The 18,128-nt window shown below is 33.0% G+C and overlaps 1 pseudogene; it reads left to right on the plus strand.

Annotated features, from left to right (window-relative positions):
* Positions 1-10,356: 10,356 nt before the first annotated feature.
* LOC149571534 (DNA topoisomerase 2-like) overlaps positions 10,357-18,128 on the plus strand; it is a 32,426-nt pseudogene continuing 24,654 nt past the window's right edge.

Below are 18,128 nucleotides of genomic sequence, written 5' to 3' on the forward strand. Positions count from 1 at the left end.
GGCTAGTGGTAGAATATTTTCCTACACTTTTTTGTATTATATGAGATCCATTCTTTATTGATATTCATTCTTGCATGTCACTCTGATAAGTTTTCATAGTGCATTGTTTATTGATATAGGATTCATGGCTTTGAGAGATGTGTGCTGGGCCGTGCCATTTAAAAATGTCCACAGAAACAAAAAGGTGCTAATTTTGGTGGAGTGCAAAATGTGAAAGCAAAGAAAGGTGGCCAGGGTTGACATTGCTTCAATGGCTAAAGCTGAAATATATGATGGAAGAAATGAGTGCAAAATGTATAATGCACAACGTAACCAGGGTTGCAAAACTTTTATGCCTTCTATGTGTAATTATTGGTCTTCTATGCATAATTATTGGCCTGTATGTTGGAACCTTATGTGTGACAATTAATAAAGATAGAACCTTCTACAAGTTTTATGAGTTTTGTATACAAATATTTGGCAAATTTTTTTGTAATGCCATAACAATTCATAAGTTAATATTTTTTTTGGAGTTAAACATACATTTAAATCAGATATATCAAAAAAAATTCATTCATTTTAAATAATAAAATAAATAAATAATGTTTATTCAGGTTGGTATTCCAATTCTAAGTGAGGTAATAACAATTGATAAGTTAATATTTTTTTTTTGGAGTTAAACATACATTTAAATCAGATATATCAAAGTTTTTTGTAATGTCGTAACAATTCATAAGTAAAATTTTTTTTTGGAGTTAAACATACATTTAAATCAGATATATCAAAAAAAGTTCATTCATTTTAAATAATAAAATAAGTAAATAATGTTTATTCAAGTTGGTATTCCAATTCTAAGTGAGGTAATATGTTATTTTTTGGAGTTTATCATACATTTAAATCATATATATTAATTTTATATGTTCATTTTAAATAATAAAATAAATAAACAATGCTTATTCTAGTTGGTATTCCAACTCAATAAAATGTTAAGGGAACAAATATTGAATAAAAATAAAATATAAGAAATAATCTTATTCATATTTTAGTTTTACAAAACTAAACATGGAATAAATATATTCCCCATCAAAATCTCGGTGAACCAAATAGAGAATTGGAATATGGATGGTCATTTTCTATCCCCAGGTTAACAAATCTAGAATACATATTCCAATTCTTGGAAACGAGCCCTATAATTATTAAAAAAATCAACCAAAAATAAATAATTTCAAAAAAATAGTAAAATAGAAACTTAACCTTATTTGATGAACATATTCAATCAAATTCTCATTCCCATTCTGATCCTCAATTCTAATTTCCAATTCCTAGGCCCAACAACCAAACATGCCCTTCATTTTTTTTCTCAAAAAAGTTATAAAATGTTGTGACAAAATCCAAATTCTTGGTGGATAGCTAGGGGAGATGACCTAGTATTTGAACGTGCTCTAATAGTTGTGGTAGGAGTTGTTGACTTGATACCTACTTTTATTAACTAAATGCCCATTTTTTTTACAACATTATACCAATACTTGTGACTTTAAAGTTGTTAGTACAATGTTGACTATCCAAAATTGAATGAAATGTACCCTTAGTTATAAAAATTAATCATTGATGTGATGTCACATCAACTATTCAAGTATGGACACATTTTATGCACGACCATTTGTGCCACCTTTTATTTGGGTTGTTTTTAAAATGCACCTTTAGTTATAAAAATTAATCATTGATGTGATGCCACATCAGCTATTCAAGTATGGGCACATTTTATGCACGACCATTGGTGCCACTTTTTATTTGGGTTGTTTTGGACAACTTGGCAAAAAGCAAGTTGATGTGGCATCATATTGGATGATGCGGACTTGAAACCTTTGTTATAAGTAGGTGACTCACCAAGTAAGCTGCTATAAAAAATGGGAGTGATTTGAAATTTTCACGTAGGATTTTGATAAGCGCAAAGTTAGGGTGTTCAAGTATTGGGTCCTCTCCCCTAATACCCTCTTTTAGTGTCACCTCGATTGGTTTTTTACTCGAGAAGTTATAAGACGTTATGTGACAAAATCCAAATTCCTATCAAATAGCTACTACCCTCTTTTAGTCTCACCTTGCTAAATTTGGGTCCAACAATATTATTTTCGCTTCTCAGTACTCTAGGCATTTGATCCTCACCTCATCCTTCGTTGCTCACCCAACCACCCACTTCATTTTTGCAATTTCTATGTCTAAAACATGAACCATCACAACCAAAAATTTTCTAACCAACCTTTATGAACGTCCTTGAATCTTTGTCTTCATTTATTTTCATCAAACATTCCACACAAATGGGGTGTACTTGGTTCTTTCAATCTTCCCAAGCCTACTTTGTTTGCTAGCCAAGTTTATCCCCAAACTTGGAATTAACTTCTCAAGAATTTCATCCATGCCCACAATGAATTCTCTTGGAACAATGGTCTCTATTACCACTCTCATAATTTCATTTTCATTTGCTAGATGTAGCCCCCATGCCATAATCATTGAGAACACATCTCTATGTTTTTTTTGTGGCGATTCTTCACTTGATTGAACATTTCTCTCAAAATAATCATCACAATGTCTTTTAATTTCTTGCCTTCAAAGATGAACATCTTATCAATTCGCTTCTTTGTTATTTGGCCAAGAAAAGAGTTCTATTGCTCGAGGGAGGTGAAAGTGAAAGTTGTTTCTATCCTTTCACTCTCAAGTCAAAACACACTTTTTGAACTACTCAAAACCCAACGGGATAAATTACTAACTGCCATGATTTTAAAGGTGAAAATTTCAGCATACCCCTACAATAAATGTAATGTCTTTCAAGGGCAGTATGTCACTTCGTCTTTCATCCACAGTGACTTCATCATCCTTGTACTCCACCACCAAAACTAAAAACCTCTTCTAATGCTCTTTTTTGTTTCTTGAGGGTGACAGAGAAGGTAATGGTTATTAAATTCAACCTTCCTCATCCATCACTAAGTTTGAAAGTTCTCAATTCTCATCTCTTCCATTTTAAATGCTAAAGTTCAATTTGAAAGCATGTCAACCTTTTTATTCCCTTGTTTTTAAACATGTGTTATTTTAGGCCATCCTTAAACATCACACACTAAGAAAAAAATAAGCTTAAAAAAAGTAAGTCAACTTTCACTATTTAACACTTTTAGCCTAGGAATCAAGCCTTGGTGTGTGATGTTTATAGTCTTCTAGGGGTGTGCATTCCTCATTGATTTGAATAATGTAATTCTTAAGATACCAAGCATGCATGTTTCTTTTAAATATTGTATTTATTATTATTTGTAAATCTCCTTCTATGTGAAGTTTTTGAACTCAACTTTTTGTTGTTTTGACGATGAGTAATGTTGCTTTAGCTTCAACGACATTATTTGTTCCATCTACTAGTGTTTTCCTATTGCATGCAATTTCATTACCATCACTATCTAGAATGATAATTTTTGCTCTTGATGGCCATGGGTTGGCTTTAGAAGCACCATCAAAGTTACATTTCCACCAGCCCTGGTTTTTGCCACAACACATGCACATCAGATGATGGATTGACCCATCCAAGCCCATTCATGGGCCCATTCAATAACTGTTGTTAATTTATTAATTAATGAAGAATCAATTCAACATTGCCAACCAATTCCACTTTCTTTTAAAATTTTCTTCTTATTTTCACAAGGAATATCAATTAATGATAAATCAATTGCACCTGTTTATTAAAGGGATTTTTTTTTGCGCTCTTCCTGGTAAGGGACATTTAGTTCTCTTCTTTGTAAGAGATTGGTTTTGTGTAGATAAAGTTTCACAAATTTCAGTTCCACTTTCATCTAATGGTAAAACTTGAGAACACATAAAAAGTATGTAATTGTTGTATAAATTTCCTCTGTATATTGTATCTTGATAATTGAAGTTTATCTTTCCTGGATAGTATTAGACAATACTCGAAACTCTATTATTCTTGATAAACTCTTCCACTTCGTCAACCTTATTTTGGTGGGATATGATTTAAGTTTTAAGAACTCAAACTTTCTAAACTTTTTCAAGGGATGTTTTTGATTTATTTTGATTATAAATCATTTCGTTTTTGTCAATCTATGTTGTTCAATCATTTTTTTCACGGAAGTTACACCTATATCGTTTATATTCTTCACCTTCAATCATTTTTTTCATGGAAGTTACACCTATATCATTTACATTCTTCACCTTAATATTCGTTGACTTGTTGAAATGCAAAATAAAATGTGTTTGTTTCAATCATTTTGTCTTTTCAAACTTGCTTTTGGCATCCAAAAAGAGTGCTTAGTATGTTCCTCATTTTCCTAGTAGCTCTCTTAGCATTTTGTTTCATCAACTAAATAAATACACAATTTTGCAGAAGGCCTTGTCTAATATTAATAATCGCGTTGAAATAGAATATCTTTTGGTTCATTAGATGACCTCCTGAACCCATTTCTTCACAGACTTTTGAAGCTTTGACAGCCTCTTCTGAAGCAAATATAAACAATAGTGGCATGAATAAGGTTGTCATCAACAAGATCCCCATTCATCATCTATGAAAAATTTAAATGATTCTTGAGCAATTTCATGCTTGTCTTTCTCTCACATTCCTCCAAAGTGCTGCTATGGAGATAAACATTTTCATGACTACCCCTTTCTTCAAGTTTTCTATGCCACTTCTAAATCCCTCTTCTTTTACTTACATATATAGCTATAAATAATTCAAGAGTGGCACAACTTGACATGAATCCTAACACAACATAGATCCATATATTGGGTTCAACAATCAAGTTTAAAACCTTACAAAAAAGAACATATACAAACATTAGAATAAACTTATTGAAAATGATGTGAAAATAATAGTAGTTAAATCATCAAAAATGAACATTCAATTAGAATTTAAAACCATTTCCCATTGTTTCCATCAAGCTATGCTTTATTTCATATGTTTCTCGAGGCGTGCAAAATTCTTCGACAAGATCAATGAACCAAGCATGTCAAACCCTCTCTCTATGTTACTTGTTACACAACTTCCAAACATTATCCATGGAACCTCTCTTGTAGTAAAAATTAATAACATTATTGTACATGGAGTGATCATATAAATGTCATCCTCCAAACGATAAATAATGTTGGCTACAATACATTATTGTGAAGTGAATACTTTATGATATTTGTTAACATGATAATTTACGGGGTGAAAATATATGTAATGATCGAATGGGCCTTTGGTCTACTGGTGAAGTTGAATGGCTCACAAAGAGCCCACCAGGGATCAAGTCTTGCTGAGTGCAAGGCTCCGATTGTAACAGGCCCAAAGAATGTGAAACTGAAAATATAAAATGCTGAAACTATTAATTTCGATTTTCTAGATACATTCGGAAACATACAGAATTGAAACTAACAATGATATTGAAATGATACTGAATATTATACTGGAATGATATGAATATTATTTACATTGATGTCTGAGCATCTTTATATAATCTTATTTTCCCTTACAGCAACTACTTACGGGAATAATCTTTGAAAGTAGTCTGCAACTTCAAATTGCAAATCCTAATCCTGAAGTTGAGCTCCTTCACCAATCTTTGAAAGTAGTCTCTCTCTCTGCAACTTCAGATTGCAAATCCTAATCCTGAAGTTGCCCTCCTATCCCAATATCGCAACTTCAGACTATAAATCCTAAAGTTGACCTCACAATAACATTGTTTCCACCTCCCTTACACAATGAGACATAGTTCCTCCACAATTTCACATCTCCATCGAGTGTGCTCGATGCCTCCTCTATGCTGCGCATGAGACACCTTTCCTCTGAAAGTCCACATCTCCTCCGAGTGTGTCTAATGCCTCCTCAAGTGCCGTAGAAACAATCACCACTAACATATGGACGTCTTTTCTTCGAAAGTTGACATCTCCTCCGAGTGTCTCTAATGCCATTTTTGAAATCCTGCCCCCCCTCACTCAATAGAAGGATAATCACGTAGCCAAGCCCCCTCTTTTCTTCAGGGACACAAATCCATCAAGTCCCCTCTTATCTTCAGGGATGAATTTGCCAAGCCCTAACTTTATAGGGACACAAATAGGTGCTTCCCATGCAATAATCATCTTTGAGTGAGAAGCTAGCTAGAGATGATAAGAATCCTCCAACTTCCATTGCCTCCAACCTCCTATTTTATTCAAAACAAATAGGGTCTGGTCATCCAAAATATATTAAAAGTACTCTTCTCCCCATTGATTAACCTGCTCTGATACCACTGTAACAGGCCCAAAGAATGTGAAACTGAAAATATAAAATGAAAGAGCAAAAATATAAAATGTTGAAACTATTAATTTAGATTTTCTAGATACATTCAGAAACATATAGAATTGAAACTAACAATGATATTGAATATTATACTAGAATGATATGAATATTATTTACATTGATGTATGAGCATCTTTATATAATCTTATTTTCCCTTACAGCAACTACTTACGAGAATAACTTCCCACAACTATATATTGAACTAATTTTATTTATCTAATCTAAACATAGAAACTAAACTAATTAATGTAATAAATATAACATTAATTGCCATAAGGGAAAATAAGACTATATAAAGATGCTCAGACATCAATGTAAATTCATATCGTTCCAGTATAATATTCAGTATCATTTCAATATCATTGTTAGTTTCAATTCTGTATGTTTCCGAATGTATCTAGAAAATCTGAATCAATAGTTTCAGCATTTTATATTTTTGCTCTTTCATTTTATATTTTCAGTTTCACATTCTTTGGGCCTGTTACAGTGGTATCAGAGATAGGTTAATCAATGGGGAGAAGAGTACTTTTAATAGATTTTGGATGACCAGACCCTATTCGTTGTGAATAAAATAGGAGGCTGGAGGCAATGGAGGTTGGAGGATTTTTATCATCTCAAGCTAGCTTCTCGCTTAGAGATGATTACTGCATGAGAAACACCTATTTGTGTCCTTGTAAAGTTGGGGCTTGGCAAATTCATCCCTAAAGATAAGAGGGGACTTGATGGATTTGTGTCCTTGAAGAAAAGAGGGGGCTTAGCTACGTGATTGTCCTTCTATTGAGTGAGGGCGGGGGGGGCTCTAGGGGAGGATTTCAAAAATGGCATTAGAGATACTCGAAGGAGATGCCAAATTTCAGAGGAAAGATGTCCATATGTTAGTGATGATTGTTTCTATGACACTTGAGGAGGCATTAGACACACTTGGAGGAGATGTGGACTTTCGGAGAAAAGGCGTCTCATGTGCAGCATTGAGGAGGCGTCAAGCACACTCCATGGAGATGTGAAATTGTGGAGGAACTATGTGTTGTTGTGTAAGGGAGGTGGAAACAATGTTATTGTGAGGTCAACTTCAAGATTTATAGTTTGAAGTTGGAATATTGGGATAGGAGGGCAACTTCAGGATTAGGATTTGCAATATGAAGTTGCAGAGAGGGAGACTACTTTCAAAGATTGGTGAAGGAGCTGAACTTCAGGATTAGGATTTGCAATCTGAAGTTGCATACTACTTTCAAAAATTGGTGAAGGAGCTCAACTTCAGGATTAGGATTTGCACTCTGAAGTTGCAAACTACTTAAGTTAGGTTAGTTTATAATAAGCGGGAATGTTAGATTGTTGAATTAATGTAATAAGGGGGGTCTGTTAGATTTATTACATTAATTAGGTTAGTTTCTATGTTTAGATTAGATAAATAAGATTAGTTCAATATATAGTTGTGGGAAGTTATTCCCGTAAGTAGTTGCTGTAAGGAAAAATAATTGCTGTAAGTAAAAATAAGACTATATAAAGATGCTCAGACATCAATGTAAATTCATATCATTCCAGTATAATATTCAATTTCATTTCAATATCATTGTTAGTTTCAATTCTGTATGTTTCCAAATGTATCTAGAAAATCTGAATCAATAGTTTCAGCATTTTATATTTTTGTTCTTTCATTTTATATTTTCAGTTTCACATTCTTTGGGCCTATGATTACATTAATTTTAGATTTAACATTATTAATTTTACATTAATCTAACATTATATATATAAAGAATCTTAATATTATATATGTAATGGTTGAATGGGCCCTTGGTCTACTGGTGAAGTTGAATGGCTCACCAAGAGCCCACCAGGGATCAAGTCTTGCTGAGTGCAAGGCTCCGACATCATAAGGGATGAGGCTTGGCTCTAAGATGAAGAAGTTTCATGCACAAGTGGGCCCCTAAAAGGTCTATGTGGTGACCTTTGTTGGTTGATAGCTCACATGATTTAAGCCTTGGTTGATAGCTCACATGATTTAAGCCTCATTGGGTTGCCTCGCAGATTTGAACCCTCCATCGAAAAAAATGTAATGCATTCAGTGGAACAGGCTTAACTGACACATTGGAAGCTTTGACTGCTTATGGTTAATTTGAATTAGAATTCGAGTGTCTTCCGCCCAATCTTTGCCTGCTCTTTTTTAACTTTGGTACATTGTTTTCTCATGGAGTGGCTATAGCAGATTAGAAAACTTTCAGAAAGAGTGTTGTTTGTTTTTTCTTACCATTTTAATCGCTTTGACGTTGCATTCACTAGTTCAGCACGTGTTCATCATGGTGACATGCAAGTTCAACTCTTTATCCACTATTTTGAATTCAGTTCATTTTCTTTGACTCTACGTGGTAGATTCTTGTAATTGATTTTCAAGTAATTAACCCATGTTTAGTAATGTTGTTGAAACAATGCTGCTGGTCATGCACACACACGGTATTCTTTCCGCATTTCAGCGTCTTAGTGCAAGGCTGTTCTGCCAGGAATCCAAGTCGATTCTCCATCACTACTCCATCAAAAGAAATATTATTAAAGACTCTTTTTTGCCGTAAAAGCTTCTGTAGCAAGTCGCCAAAGTGTTGGGAAATAGAAAGGTTTTAACGGTTCCAGAATATATAATGGAACTAATCCATTTGATCTCCTCTTATTCCAATATCTACAAATCTTGACCATGTGTTCTATGTTTCTTGTTTGTATATCAAAATTTTCTTCAATATGTCAGGATCAAAATGCATTTATTTTATTTTTCCTTTATTCTGCAACGACTAAAATTGGGCCTCTTTAGTTCATTTTAGCGTCTTTAATTAAAATAAAAATAATTCTTACAGAAATTGAGATTTTTGTTGTATAATTATAAAAATATAATGTGTTGTATGATATAAATTAGGTTTTAAATTATTATTTTTAATCTAGTTAATGGAAAAAATCTAATATTTGAGTAGAATATAATGGTTGTATTAGTAGTTGTATATTTAATAGCTACTTTTGTTGATTTACTATTCACATTTGTTGATTGAATATCTATATTGTTTAAAAGATTGCACTAATAATAATGACTTTAAAGTTGTTGCTGTTGTTAAGGATTATTCATATTGAATGAAATGTACCTTTAGTTGCCAAAGGTAACCAATGGTGTGATGCCCCATCAACTACGCACAAATATCCTTTTTTGTATGATCATCAACCTCATCTTTTTTGGTTTGGGGGTTATGTTGGACACCTTGGCCAAAAACATGTTGATGTAGTGTCAAATTTGATGATGTAGCCCCAAAATCTTATAAATAAGGAACTTACCAAGTGTAAAAAGGGAATGATTGAAATTTTCACATAAGATTTTGAAAAACATGAAATTAGGGGATTCAACTACTTGACCTTCTCTCGTGAATATCAATTAAAATTATTGTGAGGGGACTTGTCATTATTTGATCCATCAATAGAACATATTCTTAATATTTCCTAAATATAAAACATCAATAAATATTTGAAAAATATTAGTCATAATTTATCCTAACACATGTCATTAATAAACCAAAATATGAACAACTACTAGTCTCATAAAATAATTCCCAAATCTTTAATAATAGAGTAATTTCATGATTTAGTTAATATTTGTAACAAATTGGCTCAATTAAATGACAATTTTTCATTATCCTATTTGAAGTAACCTTTCCCATAGGACATAAACTTACTTGTCATGCTACCATATCCCTCATAGTTTATCATTTAATATAGTCCAATGTTATCGTAACAAGCGAGTTCCTTTTATATAGACAAACAATTGCTATAATTTCAAAACCATTACTAGGCAAACACGTTGTCACTTATAAATATTTAGTTATTAAAATTTAATTTGGTTAGTCCACCGGTTGTACATTCTAAAAAATTATTAATTTTATCACTAAATATTTCAATTATTGCATCATTAAAGGTGATCACCTAATTTACTTTTCAATAATATGCTTATTGTTATGTATTTACATTAGTTTAAGCTTACAATAATATTAAATGAACTTCAGTACAACTAACATGGAATGTGATCTCAATATAATAGTTTTGAGATGAGCTGGAGAGGGAAGAGCGACAAGAGAAGGAGAGCTTCCGAAGTTGCAAAGGTTGATGACGAGGGAGATGCAAATAATGAGAAGCATGGTGTGTGGTCATTTGGTGTTGTTATTTCTTTTATGGCCTTTATTATTCACATGTATAGTTTCTATGTTAGTGAAAGGATTTTCTTTAGGTCGAGGTTGAAGTGCTATATTTCCCTTTTAGCCTCTTTAGTGCCCATGTATGGCATTTTTTTGTTGTCATTTTATGTCGTGTCCCCTATTAGTCTCTTTAGGTTTTCAAAGCCTTCTCTTCCTCTATGGTTGATTTGCATGGTGTTGTTTAGTGAGGCTTTTTTCTGATGTCGTTTAGTGGAGGTTTCTATTTTTTGTTGTGACTCTTTATTTTACTCCTTATGTTGATAGGAATATTGATTCTTATCATTTTAGTGACTCTTCTCTTTGTATTGTTGTGCAGAGTTTCTGTGGGTGCTACTTTCCTCTACTAGTTCTTAGTTCTATGGTTTTTGTTTTCTCTTTGGTCCCTTTGTGGCATGTTTTTTTTCTTTCTTATTGGGGTTATGTTTGTTGCCTCTTTGTGGAGCTTGTTGTTGGTGTTTTTTTATTTGATGGGTTACATCATTGATGTTAGTTTTCAAGGGCCCAATCTACCATTATTCTATTTTTGGTAAGGGATTATTTTATTTAGGTTACACTTATCCTTTCTCGGGCTTGGTGTTCTCTTTGGTGGATATTCTTAGAGATGTTTCTCTTATTCTTGTTCATGGTCAGGTTATTCCTAGCGAGACTCCAATTAAGGTGGGGTCTGCCTCTTTGGAGCTGGAGTCTCTCTTTGTGTCTTTGATGTGGGATTGGTCCATCTTGATCTTTTCTCTTCTTTCCTATGTCCTATAGGAAAGAATCAAGGCATCATGCACAAAATGGGGGTAGTGAATCAATCATGCCCAAAAACTCAAAACCTTACCATATCTTAACTATGAACCTCATATATTAAAGTTAAACATAAAAAGAAATAATCCAAAACAACACATGGACACATAATACTGATATTTTTGATGTACAAACCTTATTGGCAAAAAAGCCAAGGCGGGGATCAAACCCACATGATAATGTACTTTGTTAAGTACTTTAGCCTGTTAGGACTATTATAAGGGTAACGTATGTATGCATTTAGGAACAATGTCTAGAACTCACTCCTCAAATATAAACAAGGGAAACACCCCTATGGAATATAATGAGGTCTACAACCCTAAATGAACTACAATCCACCGTAGATAATAATCCACAAATCATGAACTAGATAATAACATATTTATCATGCCAATACATTTCCAATGAAGTACATAATACATCATATGAATGCTTCAATTGCAAACTCTAATCATACCTCTTCACAAAGTCTCTCATACACACACATAAACTCTTAGCATATCTTTGTTATCACAAATCATTACACCTTTAATACATTTTATCAACCTTGTAGAGATAACCGATGTTGACTCATCCTTAATACCTAAATTATAAATATCATATACAATAGAAATAACATTGCAATTCAAATCATGGCAGCTAAGACGTAGCTAGGATTTAAAACATCATCCCCAAACATACTTTGACATCATATATCACTCTTCTATCCATCACAACATGCTACAACATCAAGTCAGACACGAACAATAAGAACACCAACAAGCCATGATAAAATAAAAAAATCCAATCACACCAATAAATGTTATCCATCAACATAAATAGGACACGATCTAGAAACATCAACAAACAACATGATATCTCACAATAAAACCAAAAAAAATCTTACTCAAAATTTATCACCATCTCTGTAGTGTTAAGGAGAAGCATCAGTCAAAAACCTTTGTCACTTAAGAAAATTACATTTCCACCATCTAAATCATGGAATAATAAAGACTATGACACAAATCTATGTCCTGAAATGACCACCAAGTTAACAATAAAAAATATTGTATAATCAATGTACACTAATCCAAAAATTGTAACAATGTCTCTTCTAGAACATCCAAAATATGAGTCCCTAAACAATCACATGTAATGCTCTCAAAAAAATCTTCCAATCTCTTAAAATTGACATAAGTCAACCACAAACATCCTTGAAACAATCTGCTCAATCATAACAACTAAAATTTAATGTAATAGCTATACTAAGCCAATCTTCTTATTGAACATACCAAGAATATGACAAAATGAAAGAAATATATTGACATCAATAACAAGACATCTCCCAAATATGTGATAAAACTCTCTAAAGCATGTATAATTTACACAATATTCCAACACTATTAAGGTGGATGCTTATTTTATGTAGGTAAATCATAGCTTTTAGAAAGAGATTGATTTTTGGCTCTATTTGGTCTTCTCTAAGTTGTGGTTTCCCGACTATGGGATTGAATTGCATATTAGTTTCACTTCAGATGGTCCATTCTATTATTGGTCTTATGTAGGTGGGATATTCTCCTATTTAAGTGGAGAGGAGTATAACAAGCATTTTGTGGATAGGTTGATGGTGAGCATCTATTGATGTCTACTTTAGCTTTGGGAGCCAATTCAAAATGCATATTTAAGGTTAGGAGGTCCTTTAAAGGCCTCATGGTTCTCTTCCTTGTTTGGGAGGGTCTTTTTCCCCATTGAGATATATATGCTTTACTTGATTGATGTAGGAAAGTAAGGCTGTGACAGTCTTGTTAAAACCTATTATTTACGTTAAAGAGATCCTATAAAGACCCTCTAATATGTGTTTATTTCTCAATCATATTGCTAGTAAAAATGAAGGTTATGAGAGCCTTGTTAAAACCATGTTTCAAATTAATGGAGCCTATAAAAATTGTTGTTTTTATGTTTAAGGTTAAGTGGGCCTTCTAAAATCTTGTACCATTTTTCTTGAGGCTTCAGTCCACTAAAGTTAAAACATGTACTTTATATGATTTCCTTTCTAGGGTATTGATTCTTAGTTATTATCTTGTAGAGGTTTATCCTTTGTAATATATTCTTTAGTGGAGTTCTAGATTACTCTCAAAATCTATTTGTAAAGAGATTGAGGTTGTTGAATGTAATTGGTTAATTGTGTATTGTCTTTGATGTTACACAAAATGTCATATATTTTTCAGTCAGTGTATGCCGAGATCACTTGAGTGATGAAGACAGTTTCCTGTGTCTATCAAGCATTCCAGATTTTGCCAAGTTCAAAAGACAATGTCAACTGAGTTCACTCAGGAGACAAAGAGAAGTTCACAGAAGTTGTGTGTTAACCGAGCTCACTCAGTTAATGAGAGAAGAGTTGGATGGAACTAGTATTAACCAAGCTCACTCTGTTACCAAAGAAAGTTTGTGAAGATGCAACGTTAACTGAGTTCACTTGGTTAACACAGAAAAATCATTTCTAAGTTAGTCTCTACTGAGCAAGGTTGGTTAATGAAGGATTTTTTTTTTGGCATATTAAGCTTAATAGTTTTGTTTTTTGGTTCTAGTCGATTGAGGAGATGAATATTAATTATTCTAAGATGTATTCAAGCTGACTTGACAATGTACAAGGTATAAGTATAAGGTCAAGTTGAGGGTTGAAAGTAAGTAAGTGAATGGAAGATATAGAAGATGCTTAGATGAAGAAAATTAGAAGGATAAGAAGAATATCCTTGTGGAGCTGCAAAGATACATCCAATCAAGAAGGATGGAGTATACAAGCCAAAATTGAGATTTGTAATTAGCAATTTAGTTGCATCAGAAATCAGATCATCTCATTGTTACTCTTTAACCATTGTAGCAGTGATCTAAATCTCTTAACTGAGTTGGCTTAACAACTATTTGTAAATCCTCTAACAAGGTGACATTTCTATTGAAGTGTCTAAAGACCTTACAAGGCCACTCCTAATAGTGTGATTAAATCCTCTAATAGGGTCATACCTAACAGTGTGCTTTGTAACCTTTAACAAGGTTGGCTCCTAACATGGCTCACATCGGAAGAGTGAAAATCAATAACTAGTTGCAACTGGTGGTTTTACCCAAATTGAGTTTCCACGTTAATCTTGGTGTCACTTGTGTTCATGCTATTTATTTTATGTGTATGCAACTAAGTTAAGTAAGGTTAATCACATATAATATCATAAGATTTGCATGTTAATAATTCCCCAAGTTACAACATATTATCAATATTAATCAAGTGCTTGCATGTTTGTTGAGCATCAATATTTTTTGTAGAGTTTATGTTCTGTATTGACATCTTAGGGATTTGGGATTTATTTTTGCGGTAACTGGTTTGCCCCTCCCCTCTCAGTTACTCGTCTTATATTTAGAAAAAATGGTATCAGAGCTTCTTGGTGCTTGCAGAGAAGGTTTCAAGGACCTAAGCTAAAGATCAAGATGTCTTACAAAAGAGAGATCCCCAAGTTGAATGGAGATAACTTTGAGGCATGGCAAGGACTTATAAAGTTCCACCTGACAACCATCAATGGTTTAGGTTGGAAATATCTAGAAAATGCTTACAAGGCTCCTACTAGAACATTGACTGTGGAATATAATACTGAAAAGAAAAATCATAAATCTTGATGATTGACATTGCATCAGCTCTTAACTATGTTGAATTTGATGAAGTCAAAGGATGTGCCACTACCCATGACACGTGGACCAAATTGAAGGATATCTATGAGGTGATGAAAATTTGAAAAGTGCCAAGGGATCAAACTAGAGGGGTCAGTTTGATCAGATGAAGATGAGAGAGGATGAAAACATTGCAAAATATGTGGAGAGAATTAAATCTTGTGGTGGTGCTGTCAAAGCCTATGGAGGAACAACTGAAGATGTAATAGTGGTAAGCAAGGTACCCATAACCCTTCTTCCTATCTATGTAATCAAAGTGTCTACTATTGAAGAGATGAGATGTGATCCAAATAACAAGATAAATTTGGATGCTCTAGTTGGAAGATTGACTGCATTTGAACTAGATAACTATGATAATTATAATCCTAGTTCTACCAATCTTGAGTATGCATTTGAAGCCAAGGTATCACTCAAGAAGAAAGCTAAAAAGTCAAAGAGTAAACAATCTAAAACTGAAGAGGAAGAAAGTTTTGACAGTGATCTTGAAGCCATTGAAACATTACTTGCAAGAAGATAAAGATGAAAAGAAGCACAAAAAATAAAAAGGAAAGAATGATTTCAAAAACTTCAAGGACTTCAAGGACAAAGGTAAGAAATCTTGTTTTATGGCTAAAGATTCAGATAGTAGTGGAGATGATGAAATGGTCTATATTGTTGTAAAAGATGAATATGATGTTGAATGAGATAAAATGACACTTATCTCTCATGTTAGCAAAAATGATACATGGATTATTGATAGTGGTTGCTCACATCATATGATTGGTGAATTTTTTTTTTTGAACATATGGAACATTATGATGGTGGAAGTGTGAGATTTGGAAACAATGAACCATGTTGCATAAAGGGAAAAGGTTGTATCTCACTAACCAATGAACTTAGATGTGATAATGCTTATTGGGTTGAAGAATTAAAACATAATCTACTGAGTGTGGCATAGTTGAATAACATTGAATTCAAGGTAGAATTCATGAATGGGAAGGCCAAGCTACTAGATGGAAAAGAAAATCTAGTCAGGTCTAGTAAACAAACCAAAGGTAATCTATTATACTTAGATCTTAGTGAAACTTCATGGTTCATTTCTTAAGTAGAAAAAATCTATTTATGACATAAAATGTTATGTCACGTGAACTTTGATAATCTGATAAAGATTAAAAAGAAGAAGAAGAGTGAGAGGTATTCCTAGCTTGAGGAAACCTAATATGGTCCTATGCAAAAAATTGTCAAATTGGTAAGATGGGCAAGACAAGTTTCAATAGCAAGAACTATCATTTTGAATAAGTCTTGGAGTTGGTTCATATAGACTTATGTGGACCTATAGGAATAGAGAGCTACAATGGAGATAAGTATTTTATTCTTTTTTTTGATGATTATTCTAGAATGATGATTGTAATATATTTGAAATAGAAATGAGAAGCTTTTCAAAAGTTTAAGTGGTATATAGCAAGAGTAGAGAAAGAAACTAGAAAGAAGCAAAAGCGTTTGAGGTAAGATAAAAGTGGTGAATTCATCTCTAATGAATTCAATTAATTTTGCATTGAAAGTGAATTAAAAGACAAGTATCAACCCTTGGTACACCTTAGTAGAATGGTATAGCTAAAAGAAGGAACAAATCCATCATGGATTGTGCAAAAACTTTGATGATAGAAAAGAATGTTGCAATCAAATACTATAAGGAAGCAATCAGTACTACAGTACATACCTTGAATAAACTACAGCTGAAGAAATACTCAAATCAAACTCCTTATGAACTATGGTATGGCTACAAATCTAATGTAAGTTACTTGAAAGTATTTAGTAGCAAATGCTATATTATGAAAGAGACTAGGAAAAGTAAATTTGATGTCAAAGGTGATCCAATAGAAGTAAAGTTTATAAATGTTTGAACTTACCAAATCATAAGATCATAGAAAGTGCACATGTGAGAATTGACGAGTTTGCAGAAAAGAGTGAAGAAGAGAGCAACAAAGAACTTGAGGATTACATAAGGTTTATTTACTATGAACTTGCTTCTTTGCCAATTCTAATTGGAATTCAGGAGGTGTCACCTCTTGAGTCCCCAAAATCTCCAAAAGCACCCGAGTTGCAACCAATGCAACCCAAGTCACAATCTGAAGGACTTGAGTTGCAATCAGAGGCTACCAAGTTGCCACCAGAGCATACTGAGTCTAAAGGACTCGAGTCACAGATAGTAGAACTTGAGCTTGATACAGGAAATCATGACAAGACTAGTGGAACAAGTTCTAAATCCAAAGTACTTATGTTAGCAAGATATCTAAGAAGGCACCATGCACCTAATCAGATCATCAAAGACAAGTTATATGGTACAATGACAATAAACAAATTGAAAGGTACATGCTTGCTTACTAAATTTGAACCTAGATTAGTGAAATATGTTATGGATAATGAAAGTTGGATTGAAGCTATGAATGAAGACATAGAACAGATAGAGAGGAATAATACTTGGACTCTTGTTCCTAGACCCAATGATAAAAATGTAATTGGCACAAAGTGGGTTTTTAGAAATAAGCTGAATGAAGATGAATAAGCTTCTAGAAACAAAGCAAGGTTAGTATGTAAATGTTACTCTCAAGAAGAAGGTATTGATTATGGTGAAACTTTTGCTCCTGTTGTAAGATTAGAAGGTGTTAGATCTTTACTTGCTTATGCTACACAGAGGATTAAAATTTTATCAAATGGATGTGAAATCTACATTCTTCAATGAAATTTTTGAAGAGGAAGTTTACATAGAACAACTTGAAGGTTTTCTAGATCCTAGCAAAAAGGATATGGTTTGTAAATTGCACAAAGTATTGTATGGTCTCAAGCAAGCTCCTAGATCTTGGTATGAAAGACTTCATAACTACTTCATAAAGATTGGTTTTCAAAGGACAAATGATAACAACAACCTGCATATCAAAGAAGGATTAGACAAGAAGATTGTATTAGAAAAAATCTTTGTAGATGACACATTGTTCACTGGAAATGATGACTTGTGCAAAGCCTTTTTAGAAGAGATGAGTAAAGAATTTGAGATGTCCATGTTTGGAGAGATAAAATTCTTTGTTGGATTGTAGATTCAATACAAAAAAAGATGGTATCTACATTAATCAATCTAAGTATATCAAGGAGATACTAAAGAAATT

This window comes from Cupressus sempervirens, chromosome 2 (genome assembly GCF_028749045.1).
Source record: "Cupressus sempervirens isolate cs-2001-9-10 chromosome 2, ASM2874904v1, whole genome shotgun sequence".
Taxonomy (NCBI): Eukaryota; Viridiplantae; Streptophyta; class Pinopsida; order Cupressales; family Cupressaceae; genus Cupressus; species Cupressus sempervirens.